Source organism: Schistocerca gregaria, chromosome 1, assembly GCF_023897955.1.
Source record: "Schistocerca gregaria isolate iqSchGreg1 chromosome 1, iqSchGreg1.2, whole genome shotgun sequence".
Taxonomy (NCBI): domain Eukaryota; kingdom Metazoa; phylum Arthropoda; class Insecta; order Orthoptera; family Acrididae; genus Schistocerca; species Schistocerca gregaria.
The window spans coordinates 1,159,807,084-1,159,827,167 of record NC_064920.1 but is presented as its reverse complement, the minus strand read 5'-3'; the positions used below and the strand labels follow the sequence as shown (position 1 = coordinate 1,159,827,167).

At 40.4% G+C, this 20,084-nt stretch overlaps 1 protein-coding gene and 1 long non-coding RNA gene across 2 annotated transcripts in view; one reads left to right on the top strand and one right to left on the bottom strand.

Annotated features, from left to right (window-relative positions):
- Positions 1 to 8,986, bottom strand: part of LOC126284178 (uncharacterized) — a 63,470-nt gene extending 54,484 nt beyond the window's left edge. The window contains exon 1 of the long non-coding RNA XR_007551447.1: positions 8,816 to 8,986. This is a non-coding gene — a long non-coding RNA (uncharacterized LOC126284178). The remainder of the gene's footprint in view (positions 1 to 8,815) is intronic.
- A 1,872-nt stretch (positions 8,987 to 10,858) lies between these two features.
- Positions 10,859 to 20,084, top strand: part of LOC126284172 (rhodanese domain-containing protein CG4456-like) — a 59,406-nt gene continuing 50,180 nt past the window's right edge. Inside the window, exon 1 of the mRNA XM_049982908.1 lies at positions 10,859 to 10,934. The gene's annotated coding sequence lies outside the window, so the exon portion shown is untranslated. The remainder of the gene's footprint in view (positions 10,935 to 20,084) is intronic.

Genomic DNA, 20,084 nt, shown 5'->3' with positions numbered 1-20,084 from the left:
ATTCGGCTGGTAAAACCAGAGGCTCCCCGTAAAGGATCTCGGCGAGGGAGGCTTGCAAGTCCTCTTTGTATGCGGTGCAGAGGCCTAGCAAAACCCAGGGGAGACATTCAGACCACTGGCCACCGTGGCACATAAGTGCAGCTTTAATCGTGCAGTGCCAGCACTCCACAAGTCCATTGGCCAGGGGGTAATAAGCGGTTGTGTGAAACTTTGCGACGCCACAGTACGAACAGAGGGAGGCGAACAGCTGTGATTCAAACTGCCAACCTTGATCGGTGGTCAGTGAGGTAGGGCTTCCGATGATGTAGTCAGCGACTACACTGTCCGTGCCTCGGATATATTGTGGATCAGTGGAATATTGGGATATGAAATCCATATGGTGGAAGCGTCGTAGGGGGAGATCGTGTGAGGGGTTACAGATTGCATCTGCCAAGGGTCTGTGATCTGTATAAATCGTGAACGGGTGACCCTCGACATCGGCTCTGAAATATTTGACCGCCTCGAACAGGGCGAGGAGTTCACAGTTGAAAGCGGACCATTTGGACTGGGATTTGGTTAATTTCTTGGAGAAGAAACGGAGGGGTTGAGGGGTATCCAATACATGTTGCTGAAGGACTGCACCAATTGTGGCATCATATCAACAACCATCAATCTTCATCTCACCTACTCCACCACTAGTTCGGAATTGTTCTCGATCACACTTTGCTTTCATTTTCATTGCTTTCACTTTCATGTTCTTCCAAATTACTTTAAGCTGCTATTGTGATCTTTGTGTAAGAGCTTATGTGTTGTATTCAACGTGTATTTTTTCCCAAGCATCCTTTTTCCTTTTTAGCATTCTGATATCGTGCTTTTTAGATTCGATAGTAGTTATGCCCTTTTTCATTATTCCATCAAACTGCTCTTTTTCATTTTCTGGTATGTTGAAACTTCCTGGCAGATTAAAACTGTGTGCCCAACCGAGACTCGAACTCGGGACCTTTGCCTTTCGTGGGCAAGTGCTCTACCATCTGAGCTACCGAAGCACGACTCACGCCTGGTACTCACAGCTTTACTTCTGCCAGTATCTCGTCTCCTACCTTCCAAACTTTACAGAAGCTCTCCTGCGAACCATGCATGGTTTTGTAAAGTTTGGAAGGTAGGAGACGAGATACTGGCAGAAGTAAAGCTGTGAGTACCGGGCGTGAGTCGTGCTTCGGTAGCTTAGATGGTAGAGCACTTGCCCGCGAAAGGCAAAGGTCCCGAGTTCGAGTCTCGGTCGGGCACACAGTTTTAATCTGACAGGAAAGCGCACCTCCGCTGCAGAGTGAAAATCTCATTCTGGAAACATCCCCCAGGCTGTGGCTAAGCCATGTCTCCGCTATATCCTTTCTTTCAGGAGTGCTAGTTCTGTAAGTTTCGCAGAAGAGCTTCTGTAAAGTTTGGAAGGTAGGAGACGAGATACTGGCAGAAGTAAAGCTGTGAGTACCGAGCGTGAGTCGTGCTTCGGTAGCTCAGATGGTAGAGCACTTGCCTGTGAAAGGCAAAGGTCCCGAGTTTGAGTCTCGGTCGGGCACACAGTTTTAATCTGCCAGGAAGTTTCATATCAGCGCACACTCCGCTGCAGAGTGAAAATGTCATTCTGGTATGTTTTTTGAAAGTTGCGCCGTGTAGCTGCTAGCTCGTATCTCAAAATGGCACTTAAATTAAGATGTGTCACCAACTAACAATGGACACTGGTAGCTGTAGATGGCGGGGTTAACAATAGATTCACCCATTAATAGCAAGTTTCTTTTTCATAATACACATATCTTATCATTAATTAGTACAATAGCATTTAGGTTTTCCAATTTTAATAATTCAATTGAATAACCCTTTCTAGCTTCTAAAATTACAGCAATGAACATAAATTATACAAAAGACAATGCAATACTGCCTGCCAACAATCAATATTTTGCGAGAGGGAACATAATGCACGTGCCAGCAGTGTGCAGAAATGGCTTACTTCTTTAGTAAAATTGTGTTGCTACTCTAGTTACAACTAAAGAAGTAAACAGAAACTGAGCTCTCCAACAGTTACTAAAAGAGCATATTACTACAGAAGTGATTTACTAGAATAGTTCAGACTAAAGAAGTAAGGATTACTACAAGAGTAATTTATACTAGTTTTGTGCTCGGCACCCTTAGTCAGTTACCTCCATCTTGTTTATTACATTATATTTTACCTTTAAGCTCTCAGGGTTTCAAATATCATCCGGTGCAGTCAACAACAATCACTCTTTCCCTCTCATCCTACCTGGTAAACACACTCTAACCCAGGGTTCTTGGTGACTTTTCTGTAATTCTTCCCATTTCCTAAACCTCCCCAATCCTTTTCCTTCATTCCACTTCTTTCCCCCTTCAACCATTCTGCCAGAACTGGGAGCCACTGGCTGTGAAAGCTTGTACATTTCTTTACATTTTGTATGTGTTTGCTCCTGCAGCCACTTAGTGAGTAGACTTTTTATCTATCTAATAACAACATTTAATTCAATGTTAGCATTTCTCAATTTTTCAAAAAAGCTTTGCCTGCTACTGCAAGTCTGCATTTTATATCCTGTCACTGAGACTTAGGTTTCCATTTGACGCCACAAGGCGCGTGCCGATCGCGTATATTTTGGTATGTGCGTGTTCGGCAGCTCAGTCAGCATCCATCCGGGAATGTCTCTGCACATCCGGTTTTTTCGATATTCGAATTTGAAATGAACACTGCAATCGAAAATCCCACCAGTTGTGAGGTGCAGTCTGTGATATGGTTTTTATTGGAAAAAAAACCTAAAACCTATAGAAATTTATTGTGAACTGTGCGAAGTGTACAGAAACAATATAATGAGTGAATATTCCATCTGGAAATCGTGCATTCGGTTTAAAAATGGCCGAACCAATGTTCATGATGAAGGGAAGAGTGGGCGCCCGAGCACTGTGACTGACGATCTTGTCGGTAAAGTTGATGAAATGATTTGTGAAAACCATCACGTCACAATAACGTAGCTTTCGCTTCCACAAGTTTCATGGACTTTGTTGTTTAAATTGTCACTCAAAAACTAGGCTACCACAAATTTTGTGCACAATGGGTGCCCAAAATGCTTACAGAGCACCATAAAAAACAGTGAATTGGGGCAATGTTGACATTTCTGGAGGCCTACCACAAACATGTTGATTCATTACTGGATCGAATAGTAATTGGTGACGAGACTTGGGTGAAACACGTCAATTGTGAGACAAAATTACAGTCCATGGAGTGGGGACACACAAGGTCCCCCCAAAAACCAAAAAAATGTTTGCAAACCTTGTCAGCAAGGAAGTCGATGGCGACAGTTTTCAGATGGGTAAGGTGTGCTTCTTATTGATTTTCTCGAATGTGGAGCAACCATAAATTCTGTCCAGTACTGTCAAACTTTGCACAGCCTTAGAAGAGCAGTTCAAAACAAACGTCAAGGAAAGCTGACATCCAAAATTTTGATTTTGCACGATAATGCCCGACCTCACATGGCAAACAGCACTAAAGGACTCCTTAATTCATTCAAATGGGAAATTTTCCCTCATTTGCTCTACAGCCCCAATCTTTCACCAAGCGACTTCCATTTGTTTCCCAATATGAAGAGCTGGCTTGCAATGCAGCGCTTTGATGACAATGCGGAGCTCCAGGCGGGCATGACTCACTGGTTGACGTGCCAGGTGGCAGAATTTTACAATACAATGAAGGTAATTCATACCTTGCCCACCGCTTTGATAAGTGCCTCAATGTGTTTGGTGAGAATGTGGAAAAGTAGTATGTCAGCCACTCTTTCAGATGTATATAATAAAATTTATTTCTTGTACTTAGTTTTTTTTTTAATGCCCAAAAGTTCCCTACTTTCTGACAGAGCTCATCAGTGTATCATATTCTAATCCAGTTCCCTCACAGTTTGGTTACTTTCTGGTAGCCTTGTTTTACTTTTGTTTTTACATCTTATAACCTCTTTTTAGCAGTCCATAATTTATGTCTGGGAGAGTTTGAAGAACACGTATTGGATTCTGCTCCCCTTCATTTCTCGTTTCTGTTGTTATTTTGATGACACTTTTATGCACTGACCACATGGGACTGAAACTCTTTGGCTGTTCACTGTTTACATAATTAATATACACTCCTGGAAATGGAACAAAGAACACATTGACACCGGTGTGTCAGACTCACCATACTTGCTCCGGACACTGCGAGAGGGCTGTACAAGCAATGATCACACGCACGGCACAGCGGACACACCAGAAACCGCGGTGTTGGCCGTCGAATGGCGCTAGCTGCGCAGCATTTGTGCACCGCCGCCGTCAGTGTCAGCCAGTTTGCCGTGGCAAACGGAGCTCCATCGTAGTCTTTAACACTGGTAGCATGCCGCGACACCGTGGACGTGAACCGTATGTGCAGCTGACGGACTTTGAGCGAGGGCGTATAGTGGGCATGCGGGAGGCCGGGTGGACGTACCGCCGAATTGCTCAACACGTGGGGCGTGAGGTCTCCACAGTACATCGATGTTGTCGCCAGTGGTCGGCGGAAGGTGCACTTGCCCGTCGACCTGGCACCGGACCGCAGCTACGCACGGATGCTCGCCAAGACCGTAGGATCCTACGCAGTGCCGTAGGGGACCGCACCACCACTTCCCAGCAAATTAGGGACACTGTTGCTCCTGGGGTATCGTCAAGGACCATTCGCAACAGTCTCCATGAAGCTGGGCTACGGTCCCACACACTGTTAGGCCGTCTTCCGCTCACGCCCCAACATCGTGCAGCCCGCCTCCAGTGGTGTCGCGACAGGCATGAATGGAGGGACGAATGGAGACGTGTCGTCTTCAGCGATGAGAGTCGCTTCTGCCTTGGTGCCAATGATGGTCGTATGCGTGTTTGGCGCCGTGCAGGTGAGTGCCACAATCAGGACTGCATACGACCGAGGCACACAGGGCCAACACCCGGCATCATGGTGTGGGGAGCGATCTCCTCTGGTGATCGTCGAGGAGACACTGAATAGTGCATGGTACATCCAAACCGTCATCGAACCCATCGTTCTACCATTCCTAGACCGGCAAGGGAACTTGCTGTTCCAACAGGACAATGCACATCCGCATGTATCCCGTGCCACCCAACGTGCTCTATAAGGTGTAAGTCAACTACCCTGGCCAGCAAAATCTCCGGATCTGTCCCCCATTGAGCATGTTTGGGACTGGATGAAGCGTCGTCTCACGCGGTCTGCACGTCCAGCACGAACGCTGGTCCAACTGAGGCGCCAGGTGGAAATGGCATGGCAAGCCATTCCACAGGACTACATCCAGCATCTCTACGATCGTCTCCATGGGAGAATAGCAGCCTGCATTGCTGCAAAAGGTGGATATACACTGTACTAGTGCTGACATTGTGCATGCTCTGTTGCCTGTGTCTATGTGCCTGTGGTTCTGTCAGTGTGATCATGTGATGTATTTGACCCCAGGAATGTGTCAATAAAGTTTCTCCTTTCAATTTCCAGGAGTGTACATACTAATATAACCCACATTACTGAGAAGGCGAAAGAAGGAAAATTACCATTTTTAAATGATTTGCTTGAATGAAAGTCAGACAGGCAGCTTGGTCGCTCTCTTTGGTGCAAGTTAACAAGAACTGACCTACATCTCAGTGCATTAAGTTTTCATTACCTGGATCAAAAGAGAGCACTTTTAAATAATCTGATACATAGAGCTAAAACTGTTCCTGACAAGGATCACTTGTATTCTAAGTTCAAATACCTGAGAAATGTGTTTTTAAAGAATGGCTATAGTGAACAAAAGTTAGACACCTGTCAAAATAAATAAATAAATTTTCAGATTGGTGGTAGATACAGTATTCATTTCTTTTCAGGAAAATTGAAGAGACATGTTGCATCCATTGTATCAGTGTCCCTGAAATTTATAAAATTCTTTGTGCATGAAGTGGCAATTAAATTGGTTAGTTTATACGAATGATTACAGACTGTTGCACAGCCATAATAAATATAGTGATTTGAAAAAAAAAAAACTGCTCATGTCATATAAGTCTCACAAACAAACACGATTCTTCTTGATGAATCAAAAATCTTATGTGACACATCTGCCTACTGCAATTCTGTCATCAAACAAAGCACTGAAGTTAGAATGTGCAACTGTTTTATCCAGGACAGAGGATAGATGTACCGTTCATGGTTGTGTGGAAACTAGTTTTTTATGTCGAAAGGCTACAGAGAAATAAGCTGAAGTATTTACCATCCAGCAGAAACAGCATCTACTAATGTTCCTCACTCATAGAAACTGTCACACTCTCTGGTGGTATGTGGAAGTTCCATGATTTTGTAACATCTCCAGGACATAAATTGGCCAATTACAAAAACACTTCACAGCTTATCAGTATGATAGTTAACTCCTGACTATGAACACAGAGGAATTCATTACTGGAAGCTTGAATAAACAAACAAACATGATGCGGTATGAGAAACATGTATCCAAGAATGTCACCATGAAAAACTACGTTCTCTTTTTATGAACTACCACTCCATTCAACTGCTCTTCCAAATGCTTTACCATCTCTGACATATTGACAGAGTCATCAGCAAATCTCTTAACATTTTATTTCTTCTCCTTGAAATTTAATTATTTTTCCAAATTATTTCTTAATTTCCTTTATTACCTGTTCAGTGTACAGTAACGTGAGGGATAGGCTGCAAAGCTGTGACATACCCTTTTCAATTAACGCCTCAATCCCATGTTCTTTAACTAGGCCTATTACAACTACTGCCTGGTTTCCATACTAGATATCCTGATAACAGACTTTAATTGTGGTAAGATTAATCATAAAATCATACAAATTACAACACAAATTTGTATATAGACAGCGGCTGATTTTTCAAATATTACTGAAAGAAGACAGAGAGAAGAGGTTATTTCCACATACTTCTGTACATTAGGAAACTACCATGTTTAAAAAAAAAAAAAAAAAATTTAAAAAAAAATTGATTAATCATTCATCTATCATTTTGTAATTTCGTGTTTTAAGTGGAATAGTTTCATTTACTACATCAGGAAAACTGTTTACATAATGACTAAATTTGGCTGGAACAATTTTTTTGTAATCATCTGATGTTGGATCAAAATAAATAAAGTATATGTAGGTCAAAATACAAATCTCCCTCATTTTGCTAGTCATGGCACAAAATCAAATACTATTTAAGTTCCTTTGTGTGATTCCTGTAAATATTTCTGACAGCTCAATGGGCAACACGAAAGATCAGAAATTAACTCACCTGAGTAAATTAAAAGTTCTTGTAACTGTAAACATTGTTGACATTAACAAAACTGCCACTAGATGAGTTCATATGGTTGCTGACAGTCACATGACTGGCAAATATGAAAGTGTAAAAAGTAATTTAAAAGGTACTGTTGTGTGTCATAAGGCTCATGAAGTCACACAAAAACTCATGTCATATAAATGTTGAAAGAGAAATTTTTGGTATTTCTTTACTCCAAATATGTTTATTGTGAATGTTCTGTAAACAAAATACTTGCTACCCGAGTCCTAAGTAAGTGATGCTGTTGCCCAAATTATCTGTCACATTAAAAGAATTGCAAACACTTCAAGAATATCTGTTTTATAGCTGTAAATAGTTGTTGATTAACCATTGCTTACACCTCAACAGGTTAGGTAAGTAAGTATGTGATTGGTAGAATGTATCAATTAAAGAAAACAAAATGCATATCAGAAATCTGAAGATGGTAAAGTACAGGCTCAAAATGATCTAAGCAAAGCAGCTGATATCAAATGCACAGATTTAGACCCTTCACAAGCCTTTTTTTTTGTGTAAATCTACACACATTTTCAGTGATGTAATAGTGACAATTTTCATCAAACATATAAACCTTTCTTAGCAAAACTAATCAAATTCTCGTTCTCTTAGTACAAGCAGAAGTGATAAATGATGCAAATATTTTAACCTTCATGCTTTACAAAACACCAGAACATGACAACCACTATTTGTCTCCACTTTGATAGCAAGATTTTGTAAAAGTATTGTTAGAAGAGGAGATAGTTTTATAACTGTAAAAACTAGTTTTCATTCAAAGCTCTGTACATTAAAAAATATTATGGAGCAGGATTTAGAGCTGTGCGCCATTAAGGTGGAAGACACTTGCCCACATATACAAATTTTAGCTACTTCACTGCTCTCTTTAATAACTTTGGGTGCTTCATCTGACAACCAGATCATCTGCTACAGCAAATGATGCCTGCCTTACACATGGTCTCATAAAACTCTTCCTGGCACCATAGCTCTCGTAATTGGAGGGTGGTAACTCATCCCATTCCAGGTGGTATAATTGACCACTGTTAAATGTCTGAAAATGGGGGGATAACCCTCAGAAACCAATAGCATTTAATGTCAGGCATTGTGTCAGAGGCAAATTTTAATTTCAATAGTCACACAACATTCATACATTCTTCTGCAGGCGTATCTCAATGGATATGATATGTAATGGGATCTAAAAAAACTGCGTTAATGATACATTTAAGGTAATTTATTTTGCTTTTAGTTTCATTTAAATTTATTGATATTTTATGTTTCTTGGTTAATGTCAGAGGCAAGCTTGTTAAAGGCTGTCACACAAGAATACGAAATCCAATTCTGAAACACAAGGATTTCTCATTATATTTACTTAATCCATAATACATGAACGAGCTACTACCGAAACGACCAACAACAAAAACTATTGCCCACTTAAAGGCTAATGTTTCACTTTGCCTACAGCTATTATCAAAAACATGGCAATACAAAAAAAAAGTGTTTGGCGTCCGCGTGAGAACTTCAACGCCACCGGCGTTACGTAAACACAATCTCTACAGATCAATGTGCTGAATAACAGCGACGCATCGATTGCTTGTCAGTCATTTATCGTTATTCGTCAAAGTGTTTGAGAGCCCTGCGCTATCGCTTGATATTTTGATAAGGTTAGTCGCATAAATATGTACATGTACTTCGTTTACTTCACAATAGTTTCCGTTTCTTGGTGTTGCAGTACAAACACCGGATAATTTCTAAAGGCTGAATATACACATTATACAGCTGGTATAGTATATTTATAGTGTAGCAGGCTAGGGGCCTACAGCATTTTTTTTTATTTTCATTGTTAAAGATTAATAACCTATATAATTATACAATAAGCTGTTGAAAATGAGACATACTAGTTAGAAAACATATCCAATAATTCGCCCTGTGAATATGGATGAAAGACTTTGGGACCGAATACAGCAGATGACGCGACGTACAGTTCTCAGGTTTTAGAACTCTACATTCTCACAAAAGATTAAACCGGTTCTTACGCTTATATCTGCAAATATAGCATGACTGCTAGTATATGCAGCTTGATACTGAACGGACTATTTTTGAAATTACTTAACTCCTGCCAGTCTCCTCTCATCATTGCCTTCTATTTACGCCGGTATCATGCTATTTGGATCAAGTTATAACGACGTCGTCCACAAAACGTTCCTGGCGATTGGCGACCAAACAACAGCATCCCTGCTAACAAACTTTTCTTGATCAACCAAAGTCGGTTAACTATACTTGACTCGTTACAACGCGCCATAAGTACCGCTTTCCGCGCTGGATGCACAGACAGTGGAATAGGGAGGAAACTAAAAAGTAAACCATACCGGTACCATAAAATTATGCTTAAATTAACTTTCGCCAAAAGTTATACTTATGGATTGTTCCACAGTTGCATACTACAAGCTACCGTTATTACGTATTGTTGAATCAACTTAGGAGACTCTGCACTGTTTATGCAACGAGTCTCAGGCTACCTAGGTCGGTACGGTTTGTACAATAAGTATGACATCTTTTGTGTGACCTGCAATGTTCCATATTTAATCGGACGTGCCAACGCAATTACTGCAGTAATTTTCAACAATGGAGACAATCAGTTCGTTTTAATATATGGTATATTAAATTGCAGCGGACCATCGTTACAACACGAACCGTACGCCTGAACTATACCCTGAAAAGGAATAGGCCTATGGCTATTATTAAGGTTCAAATGGCTCTGAGCACTATGGGACTCAACTGCTGTGGTCATTAGTCCCCTAGAACTTAGAACTACTTAAACCTAACTAACCTAAGGACATCACACACATCCATGCCCGAGGCAGGATTCGAACCTGCGACCGTAGCAGTCCCACGGCTCCGGATTGCGCGCCTAGAACCGCGAGACCACCGCGGCCGGCTTATTATTAAGGTGAAAAGGAATAGGCCTATGACTATTATTAAGGTACCGACAGCGAATCGTTGACGACTGCAAAAAGCTACAGCACATTTGCAAAGGCTATGTGCTGTAGAACAAATGGGTTGTATTTCAAGTACGCCAGTAGCTTTTAAGCTTGGTGTGCGATAAGATGCACTTCGGTGCTACCAGCTACACTAAAGCCGTCAGTCCCTCTACCACATCCCTCTTTTCCGCCCCTGATAATTCATGTGGAGTAAAACGATAGGAAAAAGTTGTAATGCTTACCCCCAAATCGTGTCTTTGAATCACGCTACATGTAAATGAATTACCGGTAGTCTTATTTATTTTTCAGTGTTTCTTTCAGTTGATGGAGATGTGCGGAGTCTAGGATAACGCATATAGTAAAACAATAGATTTGTGCGCAAATATCAAAGATTTTAACTCGGATAACAAAGGGCGCGAGCCGATTCTTGACATGGGCGGATTTGATCACATTGCAAGTAACCAACTAAGATTCAACGTAGTTTCTCTTGCCGTTAAAGTAAATCGCAAAATCGTTTCTTCGGCAAGCCATCGTTGCTTTCTTATCCCATGGTTTTGTACCGACCAGTAGTTTTGTTATTTTTTTTTCTCCTACTTGCTTCGATTTCAACCCCGGAAACCAGTAGGGTATACACTTACTAGCCTCTAAAACCTATTTTAAATTCTGAGGGACAGTGCTAATTGTGCTCTATCCTCATATAAAACGTATATTGTGTGCACATATATTCCTAGCTATTTATTTTCAATGCATATTGATGACAAATTCTATATTATTGTGGGATGATTCCTGGATGAATATATAAACCAAATTACTCTTCTACTACTCGTTGTAATTATTGGGCCAGTGGCATGTTGCAATGCGTTAGCCGCACCAATCGAAAGATCTGCCTTGTTGGCGTTCCATGATTTTGGCTTTTTTAACTGACAAACGGATCTTTCTGGAGCCTGAGGCACGTTCGTGTAGAAAGTGTCAGAAATTCGCCTAAGCAAAAAAATACCTATATTTCGCACGTTTATTTACATTTATAAGACGACTTCCGGGTTTTACTATATACGAAACGCTTGTAAAACATGAGTCTGACTCAAAATCTTTTGAATCTAATATTTTCCTCTGTACATAGTTTTATTGTCATTGGCAGTGATTGTGTTAAGGCTTGTGTGTGTTATGATATTGTGTTATTTTCGAACAATGTTGAGTGCCATGCAAAATTCTTACGATATTATCGTGAATTGTGAAGTAAATTTGGCCTTTTTAGGTATTTTTGGAATCAGTATCTCAATTCAAGTAAAAATCGTTCCCTAATTAAATTGTGTATTTTTGTGATAAAATATATATTTTTGAGAATTCCGGGTACTCACTAATGTTGTGCGTAGTGTAATCTGTACCATAGTAAATTGTAAGCTACAGTTTTCTGTGCGAAAACTTTGCAGCTGTATCATTTCAGTAGAAACGTTACGAAGTTTAAAAAGGGAAATGTGTAGATTGAAAGCTGGGTGCGCACAGGATTACTAACGCAAAATCAAGTAGGGGTAATGTATGACAAGGCCTGATTAAGAATAATATAGTACTAGGAAAATGGGAAAGCTATTATGGACAGCTTAGTGAACACATTGCATAGACACGAAGCCAACATCCACCGCAGTAGTTCGAGTTGATAGCTAAGTAGCTCCACAGATAAAGAGATTAAAAGAATGTGTGGTAACATAATTTAGATGTGTAATGAATAGTAAAATTTACTCGTGAGGATTGTGGGGGGGGGGGGGGGGGTTAGGAATTCAGTAATAGGAAAAAGAAGTTAAAAAAATTATTGGGTATAAAATCTGCCAGCTATGCAAATGCAAGAGCAGCAAGTCCAAATGATGGAGAAAAAGAAGTATGAGAGAATGTGGATGGGGATGGGAACGCGTGGGGGGGGATTATGAAAAAGGAACCTGCATGCTAGAATTACACAGGGAGCAGAAGTTAACCATTGCCAACATTTGATTTAAGACTCGTGTAGAAAGGTTACACATATTTTTAGAGACCTTGGGGTACTGGAAGGTTTCAGACTGTCTTGGCCTTATCCTGGGTATTGGGGGGAGGGGGGGGGGGGGGTCAGGTCAGCATGTTATTTTGTCTACATGACATCCATACCCTGCGAACCACTTTGAACTGCATAGCAGAGGGTACGTCCCACTGTATCAGATATTAGGGCTTTTTGCTATTCCATTTACCTTTTGACTATGGGAAAAATGATAGTTTAAATGCTGAAAATTTGGTAATAGACTTTCTCAGGATAGTTTCCGTCTATCTTAAAGAACCTGCCAGTTCAGTTCTTTCATCATCTCTGTGACATTCTCCTCCAAGTCAGACAAACCTGTCATAATTCATGCTGCCCTTCTTTGTATATGTTCAATATTCCCTGCTAGTCCTATTTGGTACAGGTCCCACACACTTGAGGAATATTCTAGGATGGTTCACTTGAGTGATTTGTAAGCAATCTCCTTTGTAGACTGATTGCACTTTTCCAGTATTCTAGCAATAAACCAAAGTCTTCTCCTGTATTAGCAATAACTGAGCCTATGTTATTGCCCCACTTCACGTACCTACTAAGTGTATTCTATTCATAGGTTATTATGTCTTTTTCATTTTTTGAAGAGCACAGTTTTTTATTTTGAACATTTAAAGCAAGCTTTGTACCTTATCAGGGCCTAACTGAATATTTGTGTAGTTTTGGTCACACTGTACTTCACTGTAGATAACTGCACCATCTACAAAAAGTCTAAGGTTACTATTAATAATTTCTGCAAGGCCATTAATATGCAACGTGAACAGGAAGGTGCCCAACACACTTTCCTGGGGTACACTCAAAGTTAATTCTACATCTATTGGCGACAGTCCACACAAGATAGATACTGCGTCCTTCCTACCGAAAGATCCAAAATCTATTCACATATTTCATCTAGTATCCCATATGATCATACTTTTGATAGTAAGTGTAGGTGTGGTACTGAGTTGATTGCTTTTCGGAAATTGAGAAATACTGCATCTACGTGACTGCTTGTTTTGTGGCTTTCAGAATGTCACCTAAGAAAAGTGCTAGTCGGGTTTCCCATGATCAAAGTTTTCAAAATCTGTACTGGGTGACATGGAGGAGGTCATTCTGCTCTCATGACTGAGCTCAGGATATGTTCTACGATTCTACAAAAATTGGTGTCAAAGATAGTGGACAATAGTTCTGTGGATCACTTATGCTACCCTTCTTGTAGACAGGTAAGATCTGTCCTTTCTTCCACCTACTGGGCACGGTTTTTCGTTTAAGGCATCTTTGATAGAATATAGTTAACAGAGGGGCTAACTCAGCCACAATTGCGTATAGGATATGACAGGGATTCCGTTGGTGTCTGTGGCTTTGTTCAGTTCAGCGATTTCAACTATTACTGAATGTCACTGACACTAGTACCTATTTTACTCATATTTTCAGTGGTACAAGAATTAAAATGGGCTAATTCTCCCTGGTTTTCCTTGCTAAAGGAGCATTTGAAGATAGGGTTAAACATTTCTGTTTTTACTGTGCTATTGGGTTGCGTGGACGCTAACCTTGGTGCCACTGACAGACTTTACTTACAACCAGAATTTCTTTGGTTTTGTAAAAGATTTTTCAGTAATATTCTGCTACAGTAGTCATTGAAGGCTTCAAACATAGCTCTCTTGACTGCAAAATGTGTTTCATTCAGCACTTCGGTGTCCGCAGTCCTTTGCTTTGTTTTATACATATTATGCAGTAGACCCTATTTCTTTAGAAGTTTCTTTTTCTACTGGGTACATTTATATCCAGTGCATGGTCAACTGTTCTTTTAATCCTGAACTGTAGTTCCTCTGCAATCTCACTGAGATTTTACACTGTTGCTTCTTTGTCTAGTTTTCTGAACATATAAACCTTTCTAAATGTTTTATTTTCCCTTTGTACTTTAGTATCTATTGTTGCTATAACCAGTACTTTTTTTCTAAAAAAAAGTTTGAGGGTACTCCGACATTGGATACAATGCAGCAAAAATTACTTATAACTGAAGCATAGGATACCACCCGTCTGCTTTTAGCCATGACGTAATCAACATGTCAAGAAACACCCAAACACAATGTGGTATCAAACACTTCAGTTTACATTACCTCAAATGAATCGTGCGATTCCCATAAATCCCTGAACAATAAAAGAAAATGGTATCGTACACTTCAAGTGATAGGACGCACTGCAAAACGTCGCACAACCGACAAGAACAGAACAGCAAACGCAAATGAATAAAGAACAACAAAACAAAGATGGCAATGAATCGCGAAGGATCATGGTAGCGGGACCACAGAGACATCTATTGGTAGCTCGGCATATCTACATCTACATTCATACTCCACAAGCCACCTGACGGCGTGTGGTGGAGGGTTTCTTGAGTACCTCTATCAGTTCTCCCTTCTATTCCAGGTGTGTATTGTTCGTGGAAAGGAGGTTTGTCGGTATGCCTCTGTGTGGGCTCTGATCTCTCTGATTTTATCCTTATGGTCTCTTCGTGAGATATACGTTGGAGGGAGCAATATACTGCTTGACTCCTCAGTGAAGGTATGTTCTCGAAACTTTAACAAAAGCCCGTACCGGGCTACTGAGCATCTCTTACACTGGAGTTTATCTATCCTCTCCGTAACACTTTCACGATTACTACATGATCCTGTAACGAAGTGCGCTGCTCTCCGTTGGATCTTCTCTATCTCTTCTATTAACCCTATCTGGTACGGATCCCACACCGGTGAGCAGTATTCAAGCAGTGGGAGAACGGGTGTTCTGTAATCTACTTCCTTTGTTTTCAGACTGCATTTCCTTAGGATTCTTCCAATGAATCTCAGTCTGGCATTTGCTTTACCGATGATTAATTTTATATGGTCATTCCATTTTAAATCACTCCTAATGCCTACTCCCAGATAATTTATGGAACTAACTGCTTCCAATTGCTGACCTGCTATATTGTAGCTAAATGATAAGGGATCTTTCTTTCTATGTATTCGCAGAACATTACACTTGTCTACATTGAGATTCAATTGCTAATCCGTGCACCATGCGTCAATTCATTGCAGATCATTTCAGTACAATTTTCCATTGTTACAACCTCTCGATATACTACAGCATCATCCGCAAAAAACCTCAGTGAACTTCCAATGTTATCCACAAGGTCATTTATATATATAGTGAATAGCAACGGTCCTACAACACACCAGCAGCGCACCTGAAGTCACTCTTATTTCAGAGGACTTCTCCCCATTGACGATGACATACTGCATTCTGTTGTCTAGTAACTCTTCAATCTAATCACACAATTGGTCTGATAGTCCATATGCTCTTACTTTGTTCATTAAACAACTGTGGGGAACTGTATCAAACACCTTGCGGAAGTCAAGAAACGCGGCATCTACCTGGGAACCCGTGTCTGTGGCCCTCTGAGTCTCGTGGACGAATAGCGCAAGATGGGTTTCACACAATCATCTTTTTCGAAACCCATGCTGGTCCTACATAGTAGATTTCTAGTCTCCAGAAAAGTCAGTATACTCTAACATAATATGTGTTCCAAAATTCTACAACTGATCGACGTTAGAGATATAAGTCTATACTTCTGCACATCTGCTTGATGTCCCTTATTAAAAACGGGTATGACCTGTGCCCCTTTCCAATCTTTTATGACACTACACTCTTCTAGAGACCTACAGTACACTGCTGTAAGAAGGGGGGCAAGTTTCTTCACGTACTCTGTGTAAAATCAAACTGGTATCCCATCAGGTCCAGCAGCCTTTCCTCTTTTGAGCGATTTCAATTGTTTTTCTCTCCCTCTGTCGTTTATTTCGATATCTACCATTTGGTCATCTGTGTGACAATCTAGAGAAGGAACTACAGTGCAGTCTTCCTCTGTGAAACAGCTTTGGAAAAAGACATTTAGTATTTCGGCCTTTTAGTCCGTCATCCTCTGTTTCAGTAGCATTTTGGTCACAGAGTGTCTGGACATTTTGTTTTGATCCATCTACCGCTTTGACGTATGACCAGAATTTCTTAGGATTTTTTGCCAAGTCAGTACATAGAACTTTACTTTCAAATTCGTTGAACGCCTCTCGCATAGCCCTTCTCATAATGCATTTCGCTTCATGTAATTTTTGCTTGTCTGCAAGGCTTCGTATATGTTTATATTTGCTGTGAAGTTACCTTTGCTTCTGTAGCAGTTTTCTAACTTGGTTGTTGTACCACAGTGGCTCTTTTCCATCTCTTATGATCTGGCTTGGCACATACTCATCTAATGCATGTTGTATGATGGTTTTGAACTTTGTTCACAGATCCTCAACACTATGTGTACTTGAGACAAAACATTTGTGTTGAGCCATCAAGTACTCTGAAATCTGATTTTTGTCACTTTTGCTAAACAGTAAAATCTTCCTACCTGACATCACTGATGCTTTAATCGCTTTATGATCGCTGATTCCCTGTTCTATGTTAACTGTTTCAAATAGCTCGGGTCTGTTTGTCACCAGAAGGTCTAATACACATATCCGCTTAGAACTACCATTGCCCATTATTAGTGGCCGAGGCCACTACATGTTTGTCAAACTGGCTGCCAGCGATTCAGTTGTCGAGAATTGTTGCCGCAGCTTCAAAATGCTTGAAACAGTCAATGACATTGCTTTTCCCATCAAAAACTGCACTGGTATCGTTCATATTGCAATTACCAAAATAAAAAATCTATGTCCGTGAAATAAATCTTTGGCCCTCTTCCAAGTTCTCAACATCGTAAAAAAATTACTTTGTCGACAAAAAAGTTTAGGGGTACACATCGCCCAGTGTTCCCCCAGAAAAACAGCACTGGCTATAACTGCCTCATCGTCACTGATACCAGTTTTGATGTGGCCATCCTCAGAGAGGTCAGCTGTATTTGTTGCCATTAGATCTAATATATTTCCATCATGAGTGGGGTTCCAAAGTATCTGTTCTAGGTAGTTTTCAGAGAATGCATTTAGTAACGTTTCATAGGATGTCTCATTGCATCCACCACTAACAAAAATATAATTACCCCAACGGATTGTCGGATGATTAAGGTCTCCTCCAATGATTACAGTATGATTATGGGACAAATATGCCACCTCCATTTCCATTTCCCTATCCTTTCAGTATTGTGTGTGCGTACGTTTTCTCCATAGATCTCACTACTATCAGCTTCAGGAGATACTGAACTTAATTGATGAAACAAAAAAATAAAAAATGGTGAAGGTGAAAGGGATTGCAGACATCTAAGAAATGAGACTGTCATAAAGTGCAAAATGACTAAGCTTGAATGGCTAGAGGGAAAGAAAATTTAGGTTGTTTGTTTTAATTTAACTATCGGTTTTGTCATCTCTCTATAAGTGCCCACACACTGTGTGTGTTCTTGACATATGAGTCACTGCAGCACGCATACAAATAATTCTTATTTGAAAGCAACTAATTTTGATATTATAGTAAAATTTTAATGATTCTTTGACAAATTCTAGTTCCTTCATCTACAATCATGATTAAATTTTCATGACTCACATATCGTATTCTCAAACAATTTCTACTACCTTAGTCTAGATTGCTGAGAGTTTCAAAGGGAGAGTTAGACAATGATTGGCTGATAAACGAGAAGGGATACAGTAGAAGATGAATGAGTGGTTGTTGTTGTCTTCAGTCCTGAGACTGGTTTGATGCAGCTCTCCATGCTACTCTATCTTGTGCAAGCTTCTTCATCTCCCAGTACTTACTGCAACCTACATCCTTCTGAATCTGCTTAATGTATTCATCTCTTGGTCTCCCTCTACGATTTTTACCCTCCATGCTGCCCTCCAATGCTAAATTTGGGATCCCTTGATGCCTCAGAACATGTCCTACCAACCGGTCCCTTCTTCTTGTCAAGTTGTGCCACAAACTCCTCTTCACCCCAATTCTATTCAATACCTCCTCATTAGTTATGTGATCTACCCATCTAATCTTCAGCATTCTTCTGTAGAACCACATTTCGAAAGCTTCTATTCTCTTCTTGTCTAAACTATTTATCGTCCACGTTTCACTTCCATACATGGCTACACTCCATACAAATACTTTCAGAAATTTCTTCCTGACACTTAAATCTATACTCGATGTTAACAAATTTCTCTTCTTCAGAAACGCTTTCCTTGCCATTGCCAGCCTACATTTTATATCCTCTCTACTTCGACCATCATCAGTTATTTTGCTCCCCAAATAGCAAAACTCCTTTACTACTTTAAGTGTCTCATTCCCTAATCTAATACCCTCAACATCACCAGACTTAATTCGACTACATTCCATTATCCTCGTTTTGCTTTTGTTGATGTTCATCTTATATCCTCCCTTCAAGACACTATCCATTCCGTTCAACTGCTCTTCCAAGTCCTTTGCTGTCTCTGATAGAATTACAATGTCATCGGCGAACCTCAACGTTTTTATTTCTTCTCCATGGACTTGAATACATACTCCGAATTTTTCTTTTGTTTCCTAACATCGGGGAGAGGCTACAACCCTGTCTCACTCCCTTCCCAACCACTGCTTCCCTTTCATGTCCCTCGACTCTTATAACTGCCATCTGGTTTCTGTACAAATTGAAAATAGCCTTTCGCTCCCTGTATTTTACCCCTGCCACCTTTAGAATTTGAAAGAGAGTATTCCAGTCAACATTGTCAAGAGCTTTCTCTAAATCTGCAAATGCTAGAAATGTAGGTTTGCCTTTTCTGAATCTATTTTCTAAGATAACTCGTATGGTCAGTATTGCCTCACGTATTCCAACATTTCTTCGGAATCCAAATTGATCTTCACCGAGATCAGCTTCTACTAGTTTCTCCATTCGGCTGTAAAGAATTCGCGTTAGTATTTTGCAGCTGTGACTTATTAAACTGATAGTTCGGTAATTTTCACATCTGTCAACACCTGCTTTCTTTGGGATTGGAATTATTATATTCTTCTTGAAGTCTGAGAGTATTTCACCTGTCTCATACATTTTGCTCACCAGATGGTAGAGTTTTGTCAGGACTGGCTCTCCCAAGGCCGTCAGTAGTTCCAATGGAATGTTGTCTACTCCCGGGGCCTTGTTTCGACTCAGGTCTTTCAGTGCTCTGTCAAACTCTTCACGCAGTATCATATCTCCCATTTCATCTTCATCTACATCCTCTTCCATTTCCATAATATTGCCCTGAAGTACACCGCCCTTGTATAGACCCTCTATATACTCCTTCCACCTTTCAGCTTTCCCTTCTTTGCTTAGAACTGGGTTTCCATCTGAGCTCTTGATATTCATGCAAGTGGTTCTCTTTTCTCCAAATGTCTCTTTAATTTTCCTGTAGGCAGTATCTATCTTACCCCAAGCGAGATAAGCCTCAACATCCTTACATTTGTCCTCTAGCCATCCCTGCTTAGCCATTTTGCACTTCCTGTCGACCTCATTTTTGAGACGTTTGTATTCCCTTTTACCTGCTTCATTTGCTGCATTTTTATGTTTTCTCCTTTCATCAATTAAATTCAATATTTCTTCTGTTACCCAAGGATTTCTACTAGCCCTCGTCTTTTTACCTACTTGATCCTCTGGTGCTTCACTACTTCATCCTGCAGAGCTACCCATTCTTCTTCTACTGTATTTCTTTCCCCCATTCCTGTCAATTGTTCCCTTATGCTCTCCCTGAAACTCTGCACAGTCTCTGGTTCTTTCAGTTTATCCAGGTCCCATCTCCTTAAATTCCCACCTTTTTGC